Below are 15,480 nucleotides of genomic sequence, written 5' to 3' on the forward strand. Positions count from 1 at the left end.
CCGGAATCACAGGTTAAAAAGGTAACTTTCAACGCTTGGGGCTCCTGCAGTCCCAGTTTTCTCACCCCAACTCTTGAGGCAGTTAAATGGAAGAGCCAGGGGCTTAACGTGAGTTCCCATATATGTGTAGGGGCACTGCCACCACAAACAGGTCAGGAAACAGAAGCCTGTGTGAAGCTACCCCTGCCTGGTAATCTGTACCTCTGCTCTGGATATCATTGCCAACGGACAAATTCAGGGAGATACAAACTGTCAGATGAAGAAAAGAAAGATAAGAATCCAAAGAACTATGCTATCAAATCTGTGCCAATTTTTTTTAATGCCAGTGAATTGTTTTGATATAATTAAGCAGCTAAGATGTGTATACATTATTGAAAGCAATCTGCAACTTGGAAGGCATTTCATTTAAAAAGATTTCTTTTTTTTTTTAATATTTTATTTATTTATTTGACAGGCAGAGATCACAAGTAGGCAGAGAGGCAGACAGAGAGAGGGGGAAGCAGGCTTCCCGCTGAGCAGAGAGCCCGATATGGGGCTCAATTCCAGGATCCTGAGATCATGACCCAAGCTGAAGGCAGAGGCTTAACCCACTGAGTCACCCAGGCGCCCCTAAAAAGATTTTTTTAATGATTAGTATGCACATTAGAAAAATTGTATTGTATTTCTGTAAGTACTCTTTCCATTGATTCTTTTATCAACAGGAGAACCCTAATATTTAGAACGGTTTGCATAACTCATCTGGAATTGATGAGATTTCTATCCTAAAACATTTGCAGAACCTTAAGGAGAATAAAGACAGTAATACATATTTTAATATTAAAATGGTAGGGATGCCAAGGACCTGAAAAAGAGTAGAATTCACCTAGTGAATCAATTTCAATGAAATTCTAATCTTTCTTTTACATCAAGTTTAGATTTAGGCTTACTATTCTCAGTCTATTTTAACCATTCTTCTGAAAATACACAACAAAGATCTGGAGTCAGACAATGAATCAGAAGTAGCTCCAGGGGCAAATTACCACGACTTTTTTGGTAACGCTTGTGAATTGAGGAAACACACTCCCTTTCTCAGGCTTGATATATTTACACTTTTCTATTTTGATAAAGAAGAATGGAAGATGAAACGATACTTGATGTGTAGTGTTGAATATTTGAGAACAATTTGTTCACTCACTGAAATAGCCCTGACATTTTAGATTATGTCTCTTTTTAAGAACATTTAATTTCTGATTTTTTTGTTGTGAAGTGCATCATTTTTACAAAAAGGCTATATAAAATGTATCTGTTGAGTGTAAAGAATCATAATACACTTACATGGGATTGAGAAATAGAATATTACCAAGGTCCCTCTTTTACTTCCTCAACCCTCTCCCACAGAAGGTGCAACTATCTTCTATTTTGTCTTGATTATTCTCTTTTCTTTATAGTTTATCTCCTGTGTATAGATCTTTAAAGAATAAATTGTGCATTTTCCTTTGTGACTTGAGTGTTCTGTTCAATTGTTTTTCAGATCACCTAAGATCAATGCATACACTTTAGTTCATTCATTATGCATTACACTATAGTATTCCACTTGATGAAATGTGTTGTAATTAGTTTTTTTTATGGATAATTTATGAATTTCTGCTATTTAGAGTAAGGTTTCTGTGAACATATTTTCTAGATCACACATGTAAAACTATCTTTAATGTACACATCAGGAGTGAAGTTGCTGGATCGCAGGTTATGTACAAGTTTAAATCTCCTAGGAAATGCAAATATTTCTTAACATGGTTGTGCCAGTTTATATTTGCACATGCAGATGACAGAGTTTCCATTGCTCTATTCTCTTGGGTTAAGGAGAAACTTGGGTTAAGGAGAAACAGGCTTAATGGTCCTGGTGCCTCTCTCTTGCCAGAAAAAATGGTAAGAAGATCGGGGGGGTGGGGGCTTTTGACACATTAACTCTTCTGCCTTGAATTTTCCCTATGTGGTCCTAGTGAGTGTAATTTTGTCCTCTTTCATAACAGAGTGGCAGGCTTCTAAATATTTGCATTTTGTTAAGTGTGCAATTATACGTGTGGTAGCTAGCATCCAAGATGGTTCTCAAGGAATCTTGCCTCTTGACCTTCATCTCCTTCCACACTATGCTCCCACAATAAATACAGCTGATCTACCTAAACAATGAGATACTGCAGAAATGGTAGAGTAGGATTTCTGAAGCGAGATCATAAAGGACATCACAGCTTTGCCAGACATTCTTTTGGATCATTTGTTCAAAGAGAAGCCAGCTGCCATGTAATAAGGACACTCAAGCAGTTTCTCCACAAAACTCACTTGCATGGCTAGAAAGCTGATGTTGGTTACTGCCATCTTGGAAGCAGATCTTCCAGTCCCAGTAGAGCTTTTAGAAGACTACACCCCAGCTAACTTCTTAACTGCAATTCCATGTGATACTCTGGGCAAGAATTACCCAAATGAGCCACTCTCAAATGCCAGACCTACAAAAACTATGTGAGGTGATAAATGCTTATTGTTGTTTTAAGCTGTTAAGTTTTAGAGCAAAAGATAACTGATAACTTAAACTGCTCATTTTGAGTTTTTAGTTTGCATTTCCCTGATTCCCTGTGAGGTTGACCTCTTTTTCTCTGGTTATAGATTGTGCTTCTTCCTTGTAAATATCTGGCTCATATGTTTTCTCCATTTTTATATTGGTTTCTTTGCCTTTTCTATATTGATTCTCTTCAGTTTTTATATGCTAGATAATAATCTTTTGTTGATAATATGAGCTGCAAACAATCTCTCCCAATTTAAGGGTTGCTTTTTTACTCTCATTACTGTGTATTTTATCACCTGGATGCTTAATTTTAAAGCAGATGAGTATATTCATCTTTTCCTGTATAATTTGGACTTTTATATTCTTTAAGAATCCCTTCCTTATTCAAGAATTTGAAGATATTTCCTATATGCTCTTTTGAAATTGTATGGTTGTGCCTTTCACATTAAGTTTTTAACCACCTAGATTGATTTTTGTTTATGATATAAGATAAAGATCTATTTTCAAGTTTTTAAAAAGTATTTGGAAACCAAATTGTCCTTAAGCCATTTATGAAATAATCTGCTCTTTCCTAGTGATCTATACAAATCAAACTTCTATCGTTTCTATATATGTACACATTTCTTTTTGGACTCTATTTCCTGTTCCATTTGTCTATCTCATCCTGTATCAACTTCATATTCTTAGATATATAGCCTGATAATAAATCATATCCAGTAATGCAAACTTCCCCACATTTCTTCTTCCTTCCTTGGTATATCCTTCCATATAAATTTTCACATCAGCTTGTCAAATTTCACAAAAAATACAATGATACTTCTGTTTTATTGGAATTTTATCAAATTTATAAATCAATTCAGAGAGAACTAATATATTTATTTCAGAGTCTTCTATTTATAAATATTGTATCTTTCCCTTTATCTAGACATTTTCTAACATCTCCTGATAAAGTTTTATCATTTTCTCCATAAGGATATTACATATTTTGTTAGATTTATTTCCAGTTGTATTTTTATGGCATTTCTCATAGTATTTTTAAATAAGGTTTTCTAAATTATTGCTTGACTATAGAAATGCAATTGACACCCATATATCACATACCCTTGTATACTGACTTTGCATCCAGAAACTCTTACAAACTCTTCATTACAATTATTTGCAGATTGTCTATGAAGAAAATAAACACCACCTGCAAATCACATTCCCTTTCTTTCCCTTTTAAACCTTAAACCTTTGCTTTTTCATTCCTTTCCGCACAATGCTGAATAAAAATGGTGATAACGGGCCTCCTTGTCTTGTTTCTAATTTTAAAGGGAATGCTTTCAACATTTTAACGTTAAATATGACCTTTGCTGTAAGCTTTCTGTCCATGCCTGTAAAGGACACTGTAGTGTGCTTCTAAGGCTCCCTTTCTGAGCTGAACTAAGTCTCCCAGTAGCTAAGAGTCCTGCTGACAGAGAGCCCTCAACTGTCTGCCTTCTTCAGCTGAAAGTGTCCCTTTGCCTATGTCACACCTACTTCCTGGGCAGCCCACCACAGACTGATCTGGGATAAGGCCCAACCTACTCATTGCAGGTCAGGACAATTCCAAAGCACCAGCCTCTTTTCAGAGCTCTCTTTAGGGTTGGCTGAGGTCTTCACAGAGCCTACACTGCAACCCAACTTCTCCTCCCTCTATGTATTTTTACCTCCTTCCTTTTCCTTCCAGAGATACTGACACCAAGAACAATTTTTAATGAACCTCCTGCATGTTAATTCCCATCTCAGACTCTTCTTACTGAGGAACCTAAGCTGTGACAATAACTGTTAGCAGTTTGACAAGTTTTTTCAATGTGAATAAATGTTGAGTTTTTCTTTTCAGTGTTTATCTTTTTACACTGCATATGTTGAAATAACCACATAATTTTTCTCTTTTAATTGGTTTATGAGGTAGTAAACAAATTAAAAGTGAACCAGTATTACACTCATAGGACAAATGTAATTAATCATAATATACCATCTTTTTTAAGCACTTTCAGATTCAGTTTGCTAGTATGAATTTTGTTAAGGAGTTATATCTGTGGTAATGGTTGAGAGTGATTGTTTATTTTGGTTGTAATGTCCTTGTCCAGATTTGGCATCAAGGTAATACTGACTGCATAAAATAAGTTAAGGAGTATTCTCTGAAAGTTTCTATTCTCTGAAAGTGTTTGTGTAGGATTAGAACTACCTAAACCAACAATCCGTTGTGCAAAGATTTGTATCTAATTTTATTTCTTTAATGGTTATAGGACTGCTCAGATTCTATTTCTTCTTTCTAGCAAGTTGTGGGTTTTTTTTCTTTTAAAAGATTTTAATTATTTATTTGAAAGAGAGAGAGCATGAGCAGGCGGAGGGACAGAGAGAGAGGGACAAGCCGACTCCCCAACTGAATGGGGAGCCTGATGCAGGGATCAATCCCAGGACCCTGAGATCGTGACCAAAGCCAAAGTCAGACACTTGACCAGCTGAGCCACCCAGCTGCCCTAGCAAGTTGTTCTTTTATGAGAATGTATTCATCCCATCTAGGTTTTGTTTTTTTTGTTTTGTTTTTTAGATTCCATACAAGTGAAATCATTTTGACTTTTTTTCATAATGACTCTTCAACACCTTTAGTTTTGTCATTCTTTTCATTCATGATATTCTTTGAGTATAGTCTCCCTTTTCTCCTGTTTTCCCAAAGATTTTCTACATTTTTAGTTTTTTCAAAGAATCAAATTTGAACTGTTAATCCTCTTTATTGTGTGTGTGCTTTCTATTTCATTATTTTTACTCAAATTGCATTTTTTTCTTCCTTCTATTTTCTTGTGTTTATTTTTCCTACTTCTTAACTTGGATGTTTATTGCATTAATTTTGAACCTCTCTTCTTTTTTTAAAATAAATTTTCTGTATTTGAATCCACTTTATTTGAATCTCTGAAGCTGTAATGGGTAGTGTTTTTATTTGTTCAGATCTCAATATTTTCCAATTTTTTTGAATCTTACACATACATGGGTTTTTTTCATGTCTAAATATATAGGATTTTACAATACATTTGATGATTTCTAAGTTAGCTGCACTGTGTTAGAGAAGTGTTCTATGTGATATCATTCTTTGACTTGAGGCTTTATATACAGTGGGTGTAGAAGCTCTGATTATGACCTAGCACAATATCAATTTTCAAATGTTTTATGTGTGCTTCCAAAAAAAATTGTGTATACTCCAAATTGACGGATTAAGTTTCTTGATTTTGCTCCTTAAATCTTTTATATCCAGATGAATATTTTTGTCTGCCTTATCTGTCACAGGAGATATTTCTGAGACATATTTAATATCTCCCACTATGCTTATAGATTAATCTTTATAGCTCTGTCCCATTCTTGCTTTCTATATTTTGAGAGTTAATTAAATACAAAGAAGTTTTTATTTCTTATATCCTCCTAATGAATTTAACTTTGTCCCTCATGAAGGGACTTCATATTTTATCCTTAAATTATATTTTGTCTAATACTAATTTAGGTATACCAGTTTTCATTTAGATATTTCTTGTATGACTTTCAATATTGTTTGTGTTTCTATGTTTATGTATCTCTCTCGCAAAGCGCATAGTGAAGAATTTTATTTAGTTTGACAAAATTTGCCTTTAGCTAGAGCGTTATTATGATTATATATTTGGGTTTACCTCTAGAACTGTATTATGTGATTTCTATTTGTCTTACTTGCTCTTTTTTCTTTTAGCTTTCTTGCCTTCATTTATTTTTCCATTGAAGTATAGTTGACACTGTTATGTTAGTTTCAGGTGTACAAAATAGTGATTTGAGAAGTTAATATGTTAAGCTATGCTCACTACAAGTGTAGCTACCATCTGCCACCATTAAACATTATTATGATACCATTGAACTATATTCCCTATGCTGTGATTTTCATTCCTGTGACATGTTTATTGCATAATTGGAAGTCTGTACCTTGCAATCCCCTTTATTCATTTTGCCCATTCCCTACCCCCTTCACCTCTGGAAATCATCTATTTGTTCCCTGTATTTATGGGATTGATTCTGCTTTTGATTGTTCATTTGTTTTGTTTTTTAGATTCCATACAAGTGAAATCATATGGCATTTGTCTTTCTGTATCTGGCTTATTTCATTTAGTTAGCATAACTTCTAGATCTATCCATGCTGTCCCAAATGGCACGCTCTCATTCTTTTTCATGGTTGTGTAATGTTCCTATGTGTATGTGGGGTGTGTGTGTGTGTGTGTGTGTGTGTGTGTGTACATAGGAGTCTATCTGTCTTTCTGTCTGTGTATACACATAACATTTATCCAGTCATCAATGGATGGACATTGGGTTGCTCCCATATTTTAGACTATTGTAAATAATGCTGCAATAAACATAGGGATGCATTTGTCTTTTCAAATTAAGTGTTTTAATTTTCTTTGGGTAAATAGACAGTAATGTAATTATTAGATCATGTGGTAATTCTATTACTGATTTTTTTGAGGAACCTCCATACTGTTTTCTGTAATGGCTATAGTGTGTGAGGGTTTCTTTTTCTCCACATCTTCACAAACATTTACTATTTCTTGTCTGTCTGATTCTAGCCATTCTGACAGGTATAAAGTGATGTCTCATTGTGGTTTTGATTTGCATTTCGCTGATGATTAGTGATGTTGAATGTCTTTTTATGCATCTGTTGGTCGGCTGTACATCTTCTCAGGAAAAACATCTATTTAGATCTTTTGTCCATTTTTAATTGGATTATTTGTTTTTTTGGACCTGAGTTGTATAAGTTCTTTATATATTTTAGATATTAACCCCTTATTAGAGATATCATCTGCAAATATCTTCTCCCATTCAAATAGGTTGCCTTTTTGTTTTGTTGATGGTTTCCTTTGCTAAGCAAAGGCTTTTTATTTTGATGTAGTCTCGAAGTTTATTTTTGCTTTTCTTTTCCTTGCCTGAGGAAACATACCTGGAAAACTGTTCCTAAGCTTGATGTTAAAGAAAACACTGCCTACTCTTTTCTTCTAGGAGTTTTATGGTTTCAGATCTCACACTTCATTTTTTAATTCACTTTGAGTTTATTTTCATGTATGGTGTAAGAAAGTGGCCCAGTTTCATTCTTTTGTACATATGCACCTGTCCAGTTTTCCCAGCACCATTTATTAAAGAGACTGTCTTTCTCCCATTGTATATCCTTGCCTCCGTTGCTGTAGACTAATTGACCATATAAGCATGGGTTTATTTCTGAGTTTTCTGTTCTGTTCTACTGATCTATGTATTCATTTTTGTACTAGTACCATATGGTTTTGATTACTACAGCTTTGTAGTGAATTTTAAAATCTAGAATTGTGATGCCTCCAGCTTTGCTTTTCTTTCTCAAGATTACGTTGGTTATTTGGGGTCTTTTGTGATTCCATAGAAATTCTAGTTCTGTGGAAAATGCTGTTGATATTTTGACCAGAATGGCATTGATTCGGTAGACTACTGTGGGTAGTATGGACATTTTAACAATTCTGGTTCTTCCAATTCATAAACACGGAATTTCCTTCCATTTGTTTGTGTCATCTTTAATTTCTTTCACCAGTGTTTTATAGTTTTCAAAGTCTTTCACCTTCTTGGTTAAGTTTATTCCTAGGTATTTTATTCTTTTGGGTGTAATTATAAATGGAATTGTTTTCTTAATTTCTGTTTCTGCTACTTTATTATTAGGGTATAGAAAATCAACCAATTTCTGTGTATTAATTTTGTATCCTGAAGCTGCAGTGAATTCATTTATTACTTCTAATAATTTTTGGTATATTCTTCAGGGTTTTCTATATACAGTATTATGTCATCTGCAAATACTGACAGTTTAACTTCCTCCTCACCAATATAGATGACTGCTCTTGGTGCCTTTTAGACTGACCATGACTTGTTATTTCCATTCCATTTTTCCTCCTCTATATATTTGGAAGTTATATTATTTCTAGCTTTTCAATGGTTACTCAAGGTATTTTAATATATATACTTAAAACTATAGCTAATATCTTACCTTCCATAATTCCTGTTTTCAGTTTTGTTTGGGAGGGCTTTGGTGTCCTCACTTTCATGTCTGCTTTCCAGTGCATGAAAGAAGAAATGAAGGAAGGCTTTAAAGAAGTTATTTATCTGAGATTTTAATACTTCAAATCAGAATCTCATTCTGGATAGCGAGTCTATTGCACTACTAGAAGTGAAAATACAAATTATCTCTCCAGCATTTTGTAATCAAGATATTTTGGAATAAATTAGTAAAACAATCTAGAATAAATTAAAACCCACATAAAAAAGCCTTGCAGAAACTGAGCTGTTGAATGCAGTTGGCAACAACCAATTAGTAGAGTCTTCTTACATGCCAAACACTTTGCCAAGCTTTCTCCTCTGACTATATACTTCCTCCTGAGAGTTTACTAATTCTCAAACCTCTGATGAGATTATCACTCAAGGTCACACAAAAATATCCACAAAAAAACTGAGGATAAACAAGTGTAATCAAGCAAGATTTACTATGACTAAGTTTTTCAACTCACTGAGAAGTCTCAGACCAGTAATATTTATGAACAAAGCCTGTCTTAATTGCCTGGTTTGGCTCTTTATTCCCTAATATCTTCAACTCTAAGGGTTGATTAAAATGAAGGGAGCATAATGTGAACATCTGGGTCCCAGTTCGACCCATCCTCTAAGCTCCTTACTACCAAGGGAAAAGTTAATTGCAATCTAATGTTTCTGAAAGGTGTAACTTAAAGCCACAGTAGTAAATCGATTTCACCTCAAGTGCCAGCTTCCAACAATTGGTAGGAACTGTTTGGATCACTGTGCTGAAAAGAATTAGAGGGCTCCATCCCGTTCTAAGGAAAAGCAAATTGTAATCCCTCAGAGAGATCTCTGACCAGTTGGATAGGCAGGGTAGAAAAATGGAGGTGGTTAATGTGTGAAAAAATAAGATATTGAGTAAATAAGAAATTTTCAAGTAAACAAGAAGTGGCATTTGAGTTGGAATTACCTTTCTCTTTAAAAATGTAGGCTTAAAGTATACCCCAGTTATTCAAAGTGGGATCCGGGCAGCTGTTGTAGCACCAGCTGACAATTTTAATGGTCTCCTGAGGTTGGCGCTGTATCAGAACCTCAAACAAGAACTCCTGTCCTCTAGCCAAGCCAGCCTAGTAGGAGTTACCAGGGTTTGCCGCCAACTTACTGCAAATTATATTGCATTTGCAACCATAGATCAACAGGAGGAAAATTATCTAGCAGATAGGGGCAAGCAAAGAACTGAAATTGATTCTGTAGTTATTAGAGACTGGCTAATGGTGTAAATTCTTTATTTTGAGGAAAATGTTATATTCTGATATTAGTATCATTAAAGTCTACAAAAAACTTAGCAATTATTTCAAAACAGAAAAAAAGGGAGTATTTTAATGGGGAAAAAACTTTAAAATTTCATCCTCACAATGGGACATGATTATGTAGGGAGGATATAATCAAGTTAGTTAGAAACGGAATTTTATTCATTTTATTCATGATGCTTTACTTGGAAGAGGTAAGTGTAAATTACCATATTGTTCTCCTTCACATAATTTCCATTCCAAATGCTAGCTTGAGAATAAATTAGTGAAGAATAGATTTGCCCCTACAACTCTTCCACCAACACATACCTCCCATCTCCCAATACTCTCTTTTTTCTGTATTGAAATATATCTAGAACATAAAACATTGTACAGGACTGTATTTTATTACTGAGTAGATCAGGTTATACAATTATATAAGGACCCCTCATACAGAGTAAATGAACCTTTGAAGAAAGAACAATAAAGAGCTCTAAAATTGCTGCCAATTTGCCCGGATTCCTCAAGCAAACACTTAAAACTGAGGAATCTTGTTTCCGCACTTATCAGGGTCTGTTGGGCCTTAGGGCTAGGTAACTCTTTAAAATTTTGTTTTATTGGGGTGCCTGGGTGGCTCAGTGGGTTAAGCCTCTGCCTTCAGCTCGGGTCATGATCCCAGGGTCCTGGGATTGAGCCCCACATCGGGCTCTCTGCTCAGCAGGGAGCCTGCTTCCCTTCCTCTCTCTGCCTGCCTCCCTGCCTGCCTGTGATCACTGTCTGTCAAATAAATTTTTAAAAAAAAATCTTAAAAAAAAAATTTTTTGTTTTATTAAATTGACCCAGAAAAAAATTTTAGGAGAAATATTTCAAGTGTGTGTTCAAACTCTTGGTCTCTAGATGGAACAATAAATCATGAGGCATTCCCTTTTCCCTTTGGTTTAGAAAATACACCAGCATCAGGAAATACAACTCTGATCCTGAGATTGTAGCGAAGACCGGTGAGGGCAGACCTGGGGAGAGGGCAGTGCATAAGAGCACTGCTGTGAGTTTTTATCTGATATTCAAGCTGGGTTTCAGAGACCTTTTATAAAGACAAACTCATACCACAAGGAATCTGGCTATTTGACGTTGATTTAAATGAATTTGTAAATTTCTGCAGGACTGTTAATATCCGTAGGAGCAGACAGGCCAGTGTTTCTTAAACTAGATTGCCAATTTTCTTCCTATTATTTGGGTTTTGTAACACATTTTCGTATAAATCAATAAGACTACTTTCATTTTATTTTTAATTGTTTTTCATGGGGAAAAAATTACATCTTCTCCTACGATGATCCATGTGCCCTCTTTTCTTCCTGTAATTTTTTTTTTAAGATTTTTATTTATTTATCAGAGAGAGAGAGGGGGAGAGAGCGAGCACAGGCAGACAGAATGGCAGGCAGAGGCAGAGGGAGAGGCAGGCTCCCTGCCGAGCAAGGAGCCCAAAGTGGGACTCAATCCCAGGACGCTGGGATCATGACCTGAGCCAAAGGCAGCTGCTTAACCAACTGAGCCACCCAGGCGTCCCTCTTCCTGTAATTTTTTAAGGAGCTTGTATCTTTGGGCCAGTTGGCCAGAATGTGTTTGAAACTATGGGAACATCTGTGTCTGATGGCAATTGGATCTTGGACATTTTTTTCTATTCCCTGGATAAAATCCACAGGAATCTGGCAATCTTTCATAAAATGCTTATTTCAGAAATAATATTTCCTGATTTGGGGGTTTCCTAAAATCTTATTTCTGGCACTGGAAACCTTGCTGTAATGGTGGTTTTCAGATTTTCCTCTGGCTCTAAGTAAATCACATGAATTCTATTTAACAATTGAAAATATTTGGAAAAATATGACTCATATTCTAAATATTGACTCTCTCCAAGAATTTAACATTCATATTTTTTTAATCCTTGTGAGCCACTATTTTTTTTGTCTCGCTTTGTATGCTACATAATGTTCAGTGCATTCTTGTCCCATTCTTCGTTTTAAATTTATGTAAGTAACTATATACATATATATATAGCTCTGTGTGTATGTGTATATATACATATATATGCAAATATATATAATAATATGCTATTATAAATATATATAATAAACTATACACATAAAACATATGTATATAGGTATATATATTTATACATATATATAATTTTTTTTAATCAAGGGCTCCACAAACCCTTTCAGTAGAGATTCCCAGACCTCACCCCCAAAGCTTCTGAATTCGTAGATCTAGAGCAGGACCTAGAAACCTATGTAATTTTAAAACTCCCTTTTACCTCAGTTTTGCTGTGAACCTAAAAGTGTCCCTAAAAAATAAAGTGTATTTTTTAACGCATATAAGTTAAAGAGAAAAAAAAGAAGAAGACTTAAGCTCAATTTAAGAACCTCTGGAAATTTCTCTAATTCTGACTGACATTAAGAACCTGAGAGAAAGTCTTGTCAGCTTCAATGTCTAAATCCCTCTGGTTCCCTCTAGTGGACTAACGATAAAATGCACTTTCTACAATTTATGCAAACATGAGAAAGAAATTTAGATTAAAATACACATAAAGAGAAAAATTTCGAAATATATTCAGAAAAAGGCAGTATGTACCCAGTGAAATGGGTCTGGGACCTAGCAGGGTGGAAAGCCCCACCATATCTGTTTCATGGATGTGGGAAGCCCAGGTGGGAGCCTGGATGGGCACTGGTAGGTAAGCCACAGGAGGAGATTTTCTCATGGCCATCCCCTGAGAACTGCAGTCAGGAGTCTGCCCAGGCACAGAGCTCCACCGCTGATTGGGATTTCTGATTACAGAGCAAAATGAAGTTTTAGAGCTCCATACACTTTATGTTGAATTTATGCCCTTCGCTGGACTCAGTGCATCTTCCTTCACCGAGAGAGGAGAATTTAAGGGGAGATAGAATCTGGTTGAATATTCCATGTGCTTAAGGTAGCTAACCCACCATGCTCACACTGGGAAAACTCCAGAGATACTAGGCTGTGGAGCTAAATTTACGTGCGTGGCTGCCTCTGGCTCTGAACTTTGCAATATTCCTGGGGCAAAAGCGCCACAAAAGTTCTTTCTTTGGGGTAGCCCTTGATCCAAACATGTGCCGCTCTCAGGGGGGTTTTACTGATTCCTCTATTCCTGCAGCAAGCAACTCTGCCCGGCCTGGGGAGAAACCAGAGTCTGCCCAGCGTCCTTGAGTGGATTTTATGGGTTTGGGAGGTTTAGCCCTAGAATTAGTCTTCGAGGTTTTCAATTCAATCCCCCCTCTCTGAGCAGTTAAGGAAACAAGGCACTGGAATCCAGATCTTCTGTATTTTCCTTAAATACTTATTCCCACTAAAATTTTCCAAATATTCCAAATCAATGGACAAATAGTCCAAAAGTATACAGAAGACGTGCTGTCTGATCATAACTAAACATCTTGCGAATGGAGATGACAACTTGAGTAGCACAAAGGGGCAACTGTGAATTAACATACATTTAATCCTAGAGCTCCTATATCTGGTGATACACAGCTCACTCCTCGAATCAACCAACTACTCACTGCATCTTTTTCCTATCTGCCGCCTTCTCTCTAAGCCCACTGACTGTATACCCTGGTCCTGCCTGTGGGCTGGTATTCCTAACTGCTACCGCCACCCTCTATCTTTTTCAAACTGTCGCCAGGGTGATCTTTGTAAAACACCAATCTCTTGAAGACACTCTTGCTTAAAGGCCTTTGATGATTTCCCATTGTGTTTGGGATAAAATCCAAACTCTTTAACAGGATTTATAAGGCTCCTTGTGACCTGTACCAACTCAGGTCAGAGTGGGCTAATCACAATGCTTTACATGGGCCTGAGTCGGTTAAACTTCCACCCCACCCCCGGCTTCAAAAATGCTTTTTCCTTGCCGGAAACTCTCCACCTTCCTTACTTCATTACATTTCCAACCTCTTCTCTTAGAGGATCCTTATTCTTTAAGCATTCCCCAGGAGGACCCCTGTGTTCAGTCCCCTGGGGTCCCCACCCAGTAACATTCACCATCTTATATCACATTCACCATCATTCATCACTTGCCTCTGTCTCCCTGGCTAGATGGGAAGTAAGCAGAGCACCTGTGTGTTTTATTCTAACTTCCCCTGGGGCTTGCACAGGTTTAGCACAAAGTAGTGGATCTTGAATGAATGATTGTGGAATTGAGCCAATGACCTAAGAAACAATTCCTTACTATGTATGTTCCTCCCTCTTCCTTGTCAACCTTACTCATTCACCTGTCAGCACTGCTACATTTGGGGGAAAAGTGGGAAATGTTTAATTTTAAAAAGCACCCCAGTAACTTCAGGGTAGTTGTCTTACTCCTTTCCTCCCTGGTTGGGAATTCCTGATCTATTCAATCCCATCAGTTCTAGACCCAGAGAAGTCAAAGGATCTGAGTAAGATCACATGGCTACTTAATGGCAGGGCAAGTCTCCTAATTGCTGGGCTAAGTCTTTTTCTGTGTGGTTGTTCAATGGTCTCACCAGATACTCAGAATACACCTTCTCGTAGCCTGCATGTGTTTTTGTATTTTTGTTTTTTTGTTTTTTTTTTTCTGAATAGCAGAGAATGGTCTCTGCTACCTGTTTCCCTTCTTAGACCCTAGATCCTGTCCTTTCACTGTTATATCTTGGTAGATAGAATTCCCAGATTCCCCACCACCACCAGCGTGTACAGATCTTTTCCCAGTTATTCAATAGAATCCTATCCTAGGTATTTGCTGTGAATAGATTTTGCAGGTCCCAAATCAGTTGACTTTCAGATAGGGAGATCATCCTTGGTGGGCCTGACCTAATCAGATGATCCATTAAAGGGACTGGGCTCTCCCTGGAAAGAGACTCAAAGCATGAGGAAGATTTGATGCAATGGTGATTCTCCACTGCTAATTTTAACAATGGAGTTTTAGGCTTCCAAGGACAGCAAATTGTGGAACGGTAAATATATGAGAGAGAACTTCTAGAGTAAGATTTGTTTTCAGGTTCTTCTAGTGCCTTCTTGGGGCTAATAAGAGCCCGTAGAAGAATTTATATTTTGCCTGTAGGCAGGAAAAGGGGAGCTTTTTCTGCATTTACTGCTTCTTACTCGCCTTCAGTTCAAAATAATTTTTTAAGTCAAAGAGGCATATTTTGTGGTGACATATTCTGATTTCTTTCAATGGTTACTTTAAATATATCACTATTTCCTTTCTTTCAACAAAAATGTGCTTATCATTTACTATGTTCTGTGCATTACACTAAGTGCTAAGAGATATAGAGAAGGTAGGAAAGAAAACCCAGAGTCCTTGCCTTGGGCTGGTAGAGGAAGTAGTAAGACATGAAAATGTGTGTCCTCCCCCACACTCACCCCGCCCCGCCCCACCGTACATGTCTATACCAGAAAGGTATGCACTGTGTAGAAAGGTCTTCCGGAGAGTGAGATTCTCTTACACCTGGGGAAAGGGGGTGGGAATGCCCAGGAGCAATACTTAGTAGATTCTATACACCTGCACAAAGGTTTTGAAACTAGAAACTAGAAAAGCTCAAAAAGAAGCACTAGTCTGACATTATAGTGTCAGTTACATGC

This window comes from Neovison vison, chromosome 1, assembly GCF_020171115.1.
Source record: "Neovison vison isolate M4711 chromosome 1, ASM_NN_V1, whole genome shotgun sequence".
Lineage (NCBI taxonomy): Eukaryota > Metazoa > Chordata > Mammalia > Carnivora > Mustelidae > Neogale > Neogale vison.